Source organism: Oncorhynchus kisutch, linkage group LG27, assembly GCF_002021735.2.
Source record: "Oncorhynchus kisutch isolate 150728-3 linkage group LG27, Okis_V2, whole genome shotgun sequence".
NCBI lineage: Eukaryota > Metazoa > Chordata > Actinopteri > Salmoniformes > Salmonidae > Oncorhynchus > Oncorhynchus kisutch.
Genome location: NC_034200.2, coordinates 14351543 through 14364777, shown reverse-complemented (window position 1 = coordinate 14364777; position 13235 = coordinate 14351543). Strand labels below are relative to the sequence as shown.

Sequence of the window (13235 nt, the reverse complement as noted above, 5' to 3'; positions counted from 1 at the left end):
TCAATGGACATTTCTTTGTATATATCCATGAAAATTATGCCATCTGATTCATGGTTTCCATTGGCTGAGAAACACTGTCTGCCTGTCTGTCTCTTCCCTACTCCTGACAAGTTTATTATGGGACAGCTGGAGATCCAATTTGAATATTGAAACAATATTGCAAATGTTGGATAATCAGGCAGCAAGATTTATACAAATCTCCATAGTTGAAAACTAAAAACAGAAATGTAAGATAATGTCTAGATGCTTTTTATAGTAGAGATCAAGTTTATAAAGTGCCTGGCTGGGCTGATGAGACAGCAGATTGCACAGTCAGATTGAACATAGTAAATAAGCATTTAATGTCATAGCTTTAGCCGGTGGTAATTTGTGGAATGGACACTGGTTGGAATGCGATTTTAACCAATACGCATTCAGGATTAGACCCACCAGTTGTGTAATATCCCAGAATGTCAATTATTCCAGAGGACGATTCGGACGGGATTCGTTTTTTCCAAACTACCCCCTGTAATGCTCTTTATTAATTTATCTATATATAAATGGACAGTTATGAAGGAAGCATCCAGGTTTTTTTCTAGGCCTAAAGATATCTCAACAAGTCAGGGCGAAAACTGGCTACACTGATAACTGGAGTTTGGTTCCCACATTTCGAAACCATCTTTGGTATAGTGTCCCAATGTTTTTTGAATTGAGGAAGTGTGATCATAATCATTAGGATATTCTAACGATACGTAGTAGAACACATATTAAATGCCCCCCAGCCTTGTGAGCTAAACAGCGCACTTGCACTTGATATGCGTCTTTAGGCTATGAATAAAACAGTGAAATCCCATTTTTGTATGAACCATTTGGCGGTGTATAATTTGAATGCTTACAAAACGTATAAACAAAAGCCTTCGCTGTGAAAGTTGCAACACAATCTTGCAACACAAGTTGATCAATTTAGGCCCTTCATATATAGGCTACGCGCAGAACTTCGTTCAATGTATCGAACCAGTTATTGTTTTCTTGCTCAAATCGCAAGCAACACCTGTCAAACTCAGACATTTCTCTCAAAAAACAGGGTGGCGCAGTGGTCTAATGCACCGTGTGCAGCCAGAGACTCTGGGTCCGAGCATGGCTCTCGACCTTCGCCGAGCATGGCTCTCAACCTTCCCCGAGCATGGCTCCTGACCTTCGCCGAGCATAGCTCCAGACCTTCGCCGAGCATGGCTCCCGACCTTCGCCGAGCATGGCTCGTCCGTGCGGGAGTTGTAGCGATGAGACAAGACAGTAACTACCAGCAATTACCCCCATGAAAAGGTGTGTAACAAAAAAACAGGGATGATGATTTGCAAGGGACTAGTATTATCTAAGGATCTTGGAGTTTGCCAAAAAACAGTAGGTTATTCTGGCTGGTATTACCCGACCTGCCCAAAAGATCCCTTCCGAATAGGGCTAGACAGCTACTTCCATCCAATGAAATGGTCTTTCCTCTGATTTCTATACCAATTCTTTGAATTGATCTGTGGGTTGATTTGAATGAGTTTTGGTAAACTGCTCCATTTGGAGACAAGAGAATTTAGTGCTCTAGGCAATGCATGCCTCTGTAGTTTTTTCTATTTTCATTTTGTTTTCTGGAACTCAGTCGGTGTCTTAAATTATTGTTCAGAGTTAGAATAGTAGAGTATACAAAGTGCCATTTCGAAAATTGGTTGTCATCAGTAGTTTTCCTCTTTTTATATTTCACTCACTGACAGCCACTCAATTAGCCCATGTCATTTTTTTTTTTATCGGTTAATTTGTCTAGCCAGCTATCTAAACTTGTAGTATTCACAAAAATACCGCACAGGGTTGATTTAGATTTTGTTAGTCACGTCACTTTCATTCTGATATCAAATAAACATGGCATGAGTAATGTTTCAGGATAGTCAGGTAGATAAAACGCCTGTCCAGACTAGAGGTCGACCGATTAATCGGCATGGCCGATTTCAAGTTTTCATAAAAATCGGAAATCTGTATTTTTGGGCGCCGATTTACCGATGTTTAAAAAACAAAACTTTTTATATACCTTTATTTAATCTTTATTTAACTTGGCAAGTCAGTTAAGAACACATTCTTATTTTCAATGACGGCCTAGGAACGGTGGGTTAACTGCCTTGTTCAGGGGCAGAATGACAGATTTTCATCTTGTCAGCTCGGGGATCCAATCTTGCAACCTTACAGTTAACTAGTCCAAAGCAATAACGACCTGTCTCTCTCTCGTTGCACTCCACAAGGAGACTGCCTGTTACGTGAATGCAGTAAGCCAAGGTAAGTTGCTAGCTAGCATTAAACGTATCTTATAAAAAACAATCAATCATAATCACTAGTTAACTACACATCGTTGATGATATTGCTAGATATTATCTAGCGTGTCCTGCGTTGCATATAATCTGACTGAGCATACAAGCATACAAGTATCTAAGTATCTGACTGAGCGGTGGTAGGCAGAAGCAAGCTCGTAAACATTCATTCAAACAGCACTTTCATGCGTTTTGCCAGCAGCTCTTCATTGTGCGTCAAGCGTTGCGCTGTTGATGACTTCAAGCCTATCAACTCCCGAGATGTGGCTGGTGTAACCGATGTGAAATGGCCAGCTAGTTAGCGCACACTAATAGCGTTTAAAACGTCACTTGCTCTGAGCCTTCTAGTAGTTGTTTCCCTTGCTCTGCATGCTTTCATATGTTCTCATGTTCTGAGCAAGGAACTGAAACGTTAGCTTTCTTACATAGCACATATTGCACTTTTATTTTCTTCTCCAACACTTTGTTTTTGCATTATTTAAACCAAATTGAACATGTTTCATTATTTATTATTTATTTATTTACTTGAGGCTAAATTGATTTTATTGATGTATTATATTAAGTTAAAACAAGTGTTCATTCAGTATTGTTGCAATTAAATCGGTATCGGCTTTTTTTTTGTCCTCCAATAATCGGTATCGGTATCGGCATCGGCGTTGAAAAATCATAATCAGTCGGCCTCTAGTCCAGACCCATGCTCCAGCACCTAGGCTATCTCTACATTAAATGACAAGTCTATTTTGGAACGGAGGCTGCACCAAAATAGAATGTTAGCCATTTGGCATCATGAGGTACCACATTAGAAAAAAGAAAGAGTAGTCAACCACCCACCGCAGGAGACTGGGGGAATGTTACACTTTCCTGGATACACAATCATCATTGTAGGGATATTGATACGCACCGGACATACATTTATTGGATCTCAGCGGCAAAGATTGGATTATTTTACGGACTGTAAAACCTTATTGAAGTTTTAGTTCACATGTGTCAGCGCTTGTTTTATCAGAGTGGCTGAAGACTCAAGGTGAGCAAAACATTGCTGAAGTTGAACTAACCCAGTTCCCAGTTTAAATAACATAAAAGGACATTCCATTTGCAATCCCTGATCAACATAATTTCTAATTTAATAAGGCATGAGTCATATATTTTTGAATGGGAATCGAGTGTCGTCATTTTAGAGGAGTCATGTTTATTAACGTGCTTTATGTTTGTGGTGGCAGTTTTACCTTCCCCAAAAAGTATGTTTTCATGACTTATTTATATAATTACAATGAGCAACTTTGTTGGTCCGAAAATACTGTCAGTAAAACGTTTTTGCCGACTATCTAGCCTACACAATACACAAAACCAACGACATAAAACATGTATGATCAATTTGCATTGGCTAATGGTATTGGCAAGTTTATTAAACAATATAGAACAAAGAAGCATTTCCTTCAGTTGTGGTGCCCTATCAAAACAGTTTATCCCTCTACGCTTCTACAAATGGCAATGGACAGAGACGCGGCCTGACAGCTGAGGTTATTTTGGGTACAGGCAGTTCAGGGGAGTGAGGTGACAAAGATGGCAAATGTCACCCTTTCAAAGACACATATCTGTTCTATTTAACCGTGTTAAAACCTAATTTGTCCCAATCTGGCAGTGCGTTGATGTCAGTTTACCTTCGTCAACCTATATTCACCCTCTCAAAAAGACAGCCAAACGTTTGTTGAATTTCCATGTGTTATCACTCTGCTTTCAACCTTCTAAAAGCACAACCAAATTTCAATGGAAAAACAATTTTTGGTTTAGTTGTCACCAAATGTCTATCACTGCGCTTTCAATCATTTAAAAGCAAAGTTAAAATGGGAATTCAATGTCAGATAGGTAATTTTTTTATATAACAGATGAATGTGTTATCACTGTGGTTAATCTAATAGCCGAACCAAATGACCTGGATTGCAATTGAGATTAGACTAAATTAAAAGTACATAATGCCAGTATGTATCACAATGAAGTGTGAGATTCTGCGCAGATTATTACAGAAATTGTGACCTATGCATGTTATCTTGAACATGCACGCTTTATATGATTACATTAGAAGAAATGCATAGTTGCATTACATTAGTTTGTAAAATGGCCTTAACTTTAGGCTATTTATCGGATTACAAAAGTAATTTTGAATTGTGTTTGGTTGACAATGCAACCAAAGTTTCATTTGAGCCAATGGCTTAATCCCATTCTTGAACTTGTATTTTTTGTTGAGTTGGAGATGTGAATGCAACATATCATTTGTTAACTTTAATAGTTGATAGGATATCTATTATAGGGTATTTATTGTATTTCAAAAGTGATATTGTTTCAAGTTTCACATTTTGATGGTACTATGTACAGGATACACGTGGTATGCATCATCCAACTAAATGCTTACTTGCAGGTTCCTTCTCGACAATGCAACAACAATAAGAAATATTAAAAGATAAGAATAGGAACATAAAGTAAATGGTTCAGTAGAATAGAATAAACATTTTAGTATAATACAGGAAGGTACAATTTATAGTCCAATATTTACACATGACTTGTATCAGAGAAAAGGGGGATTTGCAAGTGTTTAAATTGTGCAATAGTACATATGAGTCTGGTAACAGCAATTGTGATGTGTGTATATAACAGTGTTTTGTGTCTGTGTGTGTGTGTGTGTGTGTGTGTGTGTGTGTGTGTGTGTGTGTGTGTGTGTGTGTGTGTGTGTGTGTGTGTGTGTGTGTGTGTGTGTGTGCGTGTATCCACACAGCCTAAAATATTATTTTATTTTATTTTAAAAGTTATTTTTCCTCATCAATCTACACACAATACCCCATAATGACAAAACAAAAACAGGTTTCTAGAAATTCTTGCTAACTTAAAAACTGAAATATCACATTTACATAAGTATTCAGACCCTTTAATCAGTACTTTGTTGAAGAACCTTTGGCAGAGATTACAGCCTCAACACTTCTTGGGTATGACGCTACAAGCTTGGCACACCTGTATTTGGGGAGTTTCTCCCATTCTTCTCTGCAGATCTGTCAGGTTGGATGGGGAGCGTTGCTGCACAGCTATTTTTTGGTCTCTCCAGAGATGTTCGATCGGGTTTAAGTCCGGACTCTGGCTGGGCCACTCAAGGACATTCAGAGACTTGTCCCGAAGCCACTCGTGCATTGTCTTGGCTGTGTGCTTAGGGTCGTTGTCCTGTTGGAAGGTGAACCTTCGGCCCAGTCTGAGGGCCTGAGTGCTCTGGTGCAGGATATCATCAAGGATCTTTCTGAACCCTGCTCTGTTCATCTTTACCTTGATCCTGACTAGTCTCCAAGTTCCTGCCACTGAAAAACATCCCCACAGCATGATGCTGCCACCACCATGCTTCACTGTAGGTATGGTGGCAGGTTTCCTCCAGACGTGATCCTTGGCATTCAGGCCAAAGAGTTAAATTTTGGTTTCATCAGACCAGAGAATCTTGTTTCTCATGGTCTGAGATTCTTTAGGTGCCTTTTGGCTTACTCCAAGTGGGCTGTCATGGGCCTTTTACTGGGGAGTGGTTCTGTCTGGCCACTCTACCATAAAGGCCTGATTGGTGGAGGGCGGCAGAGATGGTTGTCCTTCTGGAAGTTTCTCCCATCTCCACAGAGGAACTCAGGCGCTCTGTCAGAGTGACCATTGGGTTCTTGGTCATTCTCATAATCGCATAGGTAAGCAGGGCTGGTCTTGGTTAAAACCCTGGATGGTCTCTCGAGTGACGTAGCTGTCTAAAGCACTGCATCGCAGTGTTGCGGCGTCACTACAGCCTGGGGTTCTTTACTTGGCACATCACGCTCTAGCTACTCCTTGCGGCTGGCCGGGCGCCTGGAGGCTGACTTCGGTCATCAGTTGAACAGTTTTCCTCTGACAAATTGGTAAGGCTGGCTTCCGGGTTAAGTGTGCAGGTGTTGGCGGGTCATGTTTTGGAGGACGCATGACCTCTCCTGAGCCCGTTGGGAAGTTGCAGCGATGAGACAAGATCGCAATTGGATATCACGAAATTGGGGTGGAAAAGGGGGGAAAATTACAACATCAAATAGAAATTAAAACCCTGAATGGTAGACCAAAGGGTAGTGCTATATACATATATTCTCCAGCAGTAGGTGCTGCTCAATCTATAGTTTTTTATTCTGATAGTGGATATAACGTTGAAGAGCTGACGTTGTTTTTAAGGTACAAATTTAACATATGTTCATGTGAATATTCAAAAATCCATATAAAGACAATATGTGCATTGTCCCACCAGTGGTGTTTCCACCAAACTGACTTCTTGCAGATAAAAGTCAGTGCTTAATGACTTTTGAGTTTTCATGTACCGATTAAAAATGTTACGTTCATTGTGTTTCCATTACATTTCAACTCTACCGATAGTTTTGGCGCAAAAACGTTTGTGTTAAATAGCAAATGTGCCTACTCTGGACTTGGCATGTACGCTCCAGCCAACAGCTCCCAGATGCAGTGCGGGTTGCTGTGCAGGTTGGCTAGTCTACATGATGAGATTATGATAGATAAAAGTGAGAATATTTGTATCTGTCAAACGGCAGCCAAGCATCAATTATGTCACCAGAATAAGATCCTCAATATTTATTGGAAAGGAGCATCAAGCTCATCACCGTACACTTTCACCACCCTGTGAAGTTCATCACAATTTATGTCTTCTGTCGCCTAATAAACTGCATGGTTTCCAGAGTCGTAGTGGGAGGATCACACACCATATTATCACGTGACTCTAAAGTTTACTTCAGTATGATGGTTATTATATCAATATTTGTGCATAAAGGCATTTCCACTGCCATTTCTCGCAAAATACATTTTAGTCACAAAAAGATCCCACCATGTCCAACGAACAAATTATCTGCCAGCATTTGTACAATTGTACCGAAAAGTCCTGTTTCCATCACAGCTGTCGTGATTTCTTTTTATACCGTATGACTTTACTAAAATGAAAACTGTGGATAGAAAAGTCATTTATGTTGAAATTTGGTTACCATGATAACATAATAATGTGCTTGAAATTTCACCCTCAAAACAACAGCTTATGATGATTACTTTTTGTTGTTGACAAATTACGTTGAAAAAATGTTATTCAACCAGTTTGTGGCCAGTGGGAATTCAACTGCTCCCCTTTCGATGCACCTTTATATGGAAGTGTGTACTGTAGGTGTTATTTGACCTTGATAGTGATAGGGGTCTGGTTGATGGCCTACGTCACACTGCAATCGTGTTCCTCAAGTCTGGTCCTGGGGACTCAAGTGGTATAAACTTTTTTCAATGGCTACTAATCAAGTTTAATCAGGTATGTTAGTGCTGGACTTGTAAACCCTGTGGGTTTCTGTTACTGTAATTTAATTATGCCAATGTGCTTTCATCAATTGAAAACCCTTAATCTATTTTATGAGAATTTATAATATTCTTGTTTGCATAAAATAGACGCAGACCAGTCTTTCAATAATAGGTAACAGAATTTATTCTCGGAGCGCGCTGACACTTAACCACGAGCAACAGTTTATATACAGATCATGACGTCATTTCATTGCTTTAACAGAATCCCTTCCTCTCGACCGGGACAAAGTGAGGTGAAAAGTTCATTCTAACTTACTAACACACTCCCAGATAACTTTTGACCCCTCAACATTATCGATCACCACTGACCTGACAGTTCTAATTAACAGAAAACTTAGGAATGCACTCACTGTCTTATCTAAAAAACCCAGAGCTAAGTTTCTGTAGGGTCAACCATAGGCTAACGACCTTATGTGTTTACACAGTCCCCAACCCATTAGTTTCTTCCTAGTTGGAATGGTGTTCATTAACTTTAATTACTCCTTGTCCGTGTCACACAATCCCTTCTTATGAACTCATATTGTTAATCAGATATAATAAAACAGAGTATAAGTTTTACTTAGTTACAGTTCCATTTAAAATGATTTTTTCAGTCATTTAATCATAATTTTCCCAACAATCCACCCTCAAAATGACTTAACAACTCATACCATCATTAAACACTACATGGAAATATCAATGATATACTAGAAGAAGACAACCAATACATGTATGTACATAATCAACTTCAATGACTGTTCTAACCTACTCATCAGGATTTTCTGTTAATCTTCATGAAAAAACAATCTATACATTGAAACAAGAAAACATCTACATTTCCTAAACATCAAATATGGTCTCCTCGTGAGTGAAAGGATCCGGATTCTTCTATTACGTCCATGCCATGTATTTTGTATTCCACTGGACAGAGCTTAGGATTGGTCCATATATCACCATCTGAAGTGTCATTGATTTCTCCAGAGTCCTGGAAATGATAACTTTCATACAGGCAATCAACCACATCCGCACAAAACTAACAGTCACACAGGTGAAGGTAGCCCATAACACAGTAATCATAACATTTTTCCATCTTCCAAACACACTGTCAACCCAATTAGTCAGAAAAGTATCCACCCCTGAGTTTACTGCGATGCAGTGCTTTAGACAGCTACGCCACTTGAGAGACCATCCAGGGTTTTAACCAAGCCCAGCCCTGCTTACCTATGGCGTTTTCACTGAGTATTACCAATGTGCGATTATGAGAATGACCAAGAACCCAATGGTCACTCTGACAGAGTGCTTGAGTTCCTCTGTGGAGATGGGAGAAACTTCCAGAAGGACAACCATCTCTGCCGCACTCCACCAATCAGGCCTTTATGGTAGAGTGGCCAGATTCTCTGGTCTGATGAAACCAAAATGGAACACTTTGGCCTGAATGCCAAGGATCACGTCTGGAGGAAACCTGGCACCATACCTACAGTGAAGCATGGTGGTGGCAGCATCATGCTGTGGGGATGTTTTTCAGCGGCAGGAACTTGGAGACTAGTCAGGATCGAGGTACCAGACAAGGCCTTGGTCACTGATCCATCCTAACTGTACCCTCGGAGTCCAGATTACCTCCATACACTCCTCCCACCCTTTTCAGCCAGCAAACATCCAAGACTATTCTATTCTGCCAAACCATTCATTACATCTCTGATATAATTGGTGAAGCGCTGTGGATTTTTAATAGATATAATTGATCCAATCCACATTCTCACTGAGAGTGGACCACCAAAAAATACTTGACTCTAATCCTGCCAGGATCTAATTTATAGCTTTGATCTCATCTGCCACCCTTGGAACCACAATGTTATTAATACAAACCCTATCATCAAAAGACCCAGACGGAGTACTTATTTTCTCCCGTTTAGCCAACATCATATCATGGTGTTGAATGAGTATGAAAGACATTCTCAAATGTACCAGTGCACACACCCCTGTTCAATTAGCCAGTAATACTTGGCCATCACATCATTCCCCCCACACAACCAACAGATGTGAGCCCTGGGCCTCCTTATCTTACTGAAATCCCCAGATCTCAACCAGCCTGCCATATCACTCATTGGTCGCATCAGAAGTAACATTATCTGTCCTATTGCAATACTGATTTTCCCCCACATGTTTCCCAGAAGTACTATACTGAATCCAACAGTAAACAGTCTCCCTTTGCCTCTGTGAAAGGAGGAAGCTCAGATTTCAGAGGAACATGTGGATATAAATAGTGCAAATCCATACAACTTATTATCTGGCTTTCCTGCTTCCATGAATAGCTTTACCATACAGGCTGTTCCCTTAGGTGAATTATTCAATTTCTGAACTATCCACACCGGCTCTTGGCTCTGGACAACTCCACAGTCAGTATCTGCTTTGTCAGAGGCTCTGCTTGTATTCGGCTGACTATAGAGCAATCAGTTCCTCTAACTTTTTATACCTGGAATGCACTAGGTTATCAACTGAAATCCTTACTTTCACTATACTCCATCTCCTTCCATGCTGGGTATGTAGATTTATGTAGCCCTCTCACATGATGTGAGCTATAACCTGTTTCCATGAACTACACAGAGACTTGCACAGATGTCTTCCATAATAGCTACTCTTAGTCCTGAACTGCCAAGGAGTCAGAGGCACCACTTGGGCTACATAGAACTCCACTGAGAGATCCTTCCCTATCCTACTCTCACTTCCTGTTTATCCAGATCAAGTGATCTCTTATGCTTGGTTAATACTAATTCCTCCTTGTTTAACTATGTCAATATTACCCTCTGGCCTTCTCGGGTTCATGGTGTAGGAATATGGTCAGGAATAAGGTCTCCCAACCATACAGTTTAGGATGGACAGCTCACCTATAAAGCCCCACCCTCTTCCAGAAAACACATCATTTGCAAGAGTCAGACACTTTCACTTCTATGAACAAGAACAGAGAGGAAATGACAGGTAAGGTAATCTTCATTCGAGAGATGGCCCCCAGAATTCTGTTAATTCCAGTTCTCCTCTCGGACACTGTTATTGTTCGACAGTGTCATTGTGTCTTACCATCCCGCAGTGTGATATGAATCCGGGTAGTTCTTTCAGCTAGCTGTCCCCAGGAGTCCTTGGTATGGTCCCCCCAACAGGCCTCAGGGACTGGATTGAGTGACTTCACCTGTAATTCACCTGTAGTGCATAAAATCTTGGACATACAGGTTTGGTTAACAAACAGTTTCTCATTTGTTCTATCTGATTATATCTTTAACTTCTATACCTACTTGTTAGCAATTTTATTTTTTATTGTTTATTATCCAGTAGTCACATCCTGTCCTAGAACACAATTTACCCATCCCCCCTTTGTTACCTGGCTCTGCCCAGGTAACAACCTTGCCTACTCTAAACAATGACTTTGGTAAGATTAGTAAATTATCCTTATGTCTGACATCATCATGTAGGAGCGCCCCTTTCATTTTCCACATGTCCAATTCTCCCTTGGGCGTCCATTCATGTCAATCCTGTACCAATTCTCTGTCAAGTGTCTTATCTACTTTAAGAAGTAGCTGTGCTACTTATATATTTTCATAAATATATATATTTACCGATTTAAACAGTAACCCTTTTCTCTCCTATCTCTCAAATACCACTAAGCTTCTCACTGTTTGACTTTATCTATAATAATTGATTTTAGAAAAAACATGTCTATGAGTGGCAATCTCTAAAGTCCTTACATTTCCTTAATCAATCTATCTTAATCCTAACAATAATCCTAAATCATCACAGATGTCCTATATTCCTGTTAAATTTAATACTATTTAAAAAACCTCCTAATAGTCAAACAAAGCCAAAACAAATGCTAACCATGTCAAAATCCTTCCTATGCTCTTTCCTTCAGGGATCCTCACTATTCTATCTGACAATAACATTAATTTAATATATGTTGCATAGTGTGGAATACCTTATCTACAGTAATTTATCACCCCTAAGAACTTAAACTTATTTTGCTATGTAATTCCCTGCCCTATTGGCTTAATATATATCCTATCCAAACCTCAATGAATCTTATCTCTGTTGTAATACCAAATCAATAATAGCCCATTCAAAAATTTCACAGCTAATGTTGTAAAACAGAATCCTGAACCACTTTCTCATTTGCGGTTCAAACAATAATTATAACCCCAAACTAAAACTCCATTAGAATTAATTTACCTTAAAACTAGTAACCCAAATGACCACAAATTAATTATACAAATGGCTCTCCCCTGAGGCTGATCAGACCCCAAAAGATAGCCATGATAAGGTCAATAGGTCATACCACCCTTTTATAGTCATGTTCCATACTACATTAGACATATTAAAGAAACCTTTATCTTTAAAATAAAAAACAATTTACACAACACTTGTGTAATTAAAACTCATAAAATAAAAACTCATAAAGTTCCATATGTGAGCGTGCCTCTTTAAAATACCTTTGCACTAAAACAAATAGTCCTAACAAATGTTTTATGTGTATATATTTGCAAACCTTAATGAATAATCAAAACTTCCAGGCCTTTTTCAATTTGGTCGTTTATGGCCTCCATCTCACCCACTCTCCCCAAGATTATAATCCCAGGAAACATCTAAAAGTGAGACACCTAAACATAAATTTTCCCAGAAGAACACAACACGCCGAACTAGCATTCACTATGCTACTTCGATTCAGAAACTCAAAAGTGAACTATAAACTAATCCTAATGATAATTCCCCTTTAACTCAAATCATTAACCATAAGTTTTAAACAACGTCAATGTATATGTTTACTTAAATGAACATGCTACCCTTAGATACAATTAACCTGATAACATTATTATCCAATGTATTACTTTTTCCCTCTGCCGCAAATGTTGTACATTTCTCAGTGTAAGAAATCCGTAATTTAATCCCAGATATTTAATAAAAATGTCAACGTATTTTCCCATGGCTCCTTCAACTCACATATTTTAGATAACTTCCATCCATCCCGGTATAAAGAATCCTACTTAAACACACCAGAACAAATGCTTAATTAAGTTAAATCAACTCCTAGAATAAACAATCATCAGTAACCAAATAAACAAACCACTTTTATCAGCAAAAAACTATACAAAAACTCACTACTATAATGCTTCAGATGACAAAATTACCCAGAGACTCACGTTTACATCTCAATAAAACAAAACACCTTCTGCATGTTCCTCAAGAAAAAACAACTTGCCCCTGTTACAGATGGAATGGCGTATCACTGCAAAATGCTGTGGTAGCCATGCTGGTTATGTGTGCCTTGAAATCTAAATAAATCACAGACAGTGTCACCAGAAAAGCACCATGACACCTCCTCCTCCATGCTTCACGGTGTGAACTACACATACAGAGATCATCCATTCACCTACCCTGCGTCTCAAAAAGACATGCCAAATTTGGACTCTTCTCTTGTCTCCTCTTGTCTAATGTCCATTGCTCGTGTTTCTTGGCCCAAGCAAGTCTCTTCTTATTATTGGTGTGCTTTAGTAGTGGTTTCTTTGCAGTATT

The 13235-nt window shown here is 39.3% G+C and overlaps 1 protein-coding gene across 14 annotated transcripts in view; it reads left to right on the top strand.

Moving 5' to 3' along the window:
• The first annotated feature begins 3148 nt into the window (after window positions 1-3148).
• Window positions 3149-13235, top strand: part of obscnb (obscurin, cytoskeletal calmodulin and titin-interacting RhoGEF b) — a 102590-nt gene continuing 92503 nt past the window's right edge. For 7 of the 14 annotated variants that reach the window (XM_031806443.1, XM_031806444.1, XM_031806446.1 and 4 more), the window contains exon 1: window positions 3152-3348. The gene's annotated coding sequence lies outside the window, so the exon portion shown is untranslated. Of the gene's footprint in view, window positions 3349-13235 lie in introns of all 14 variants that reach the window. The other 7 variants (XM_031806451.1, XM_031806453.1, XM_031806452.1 and 4 more) reach the window with 2 other exon arrangements.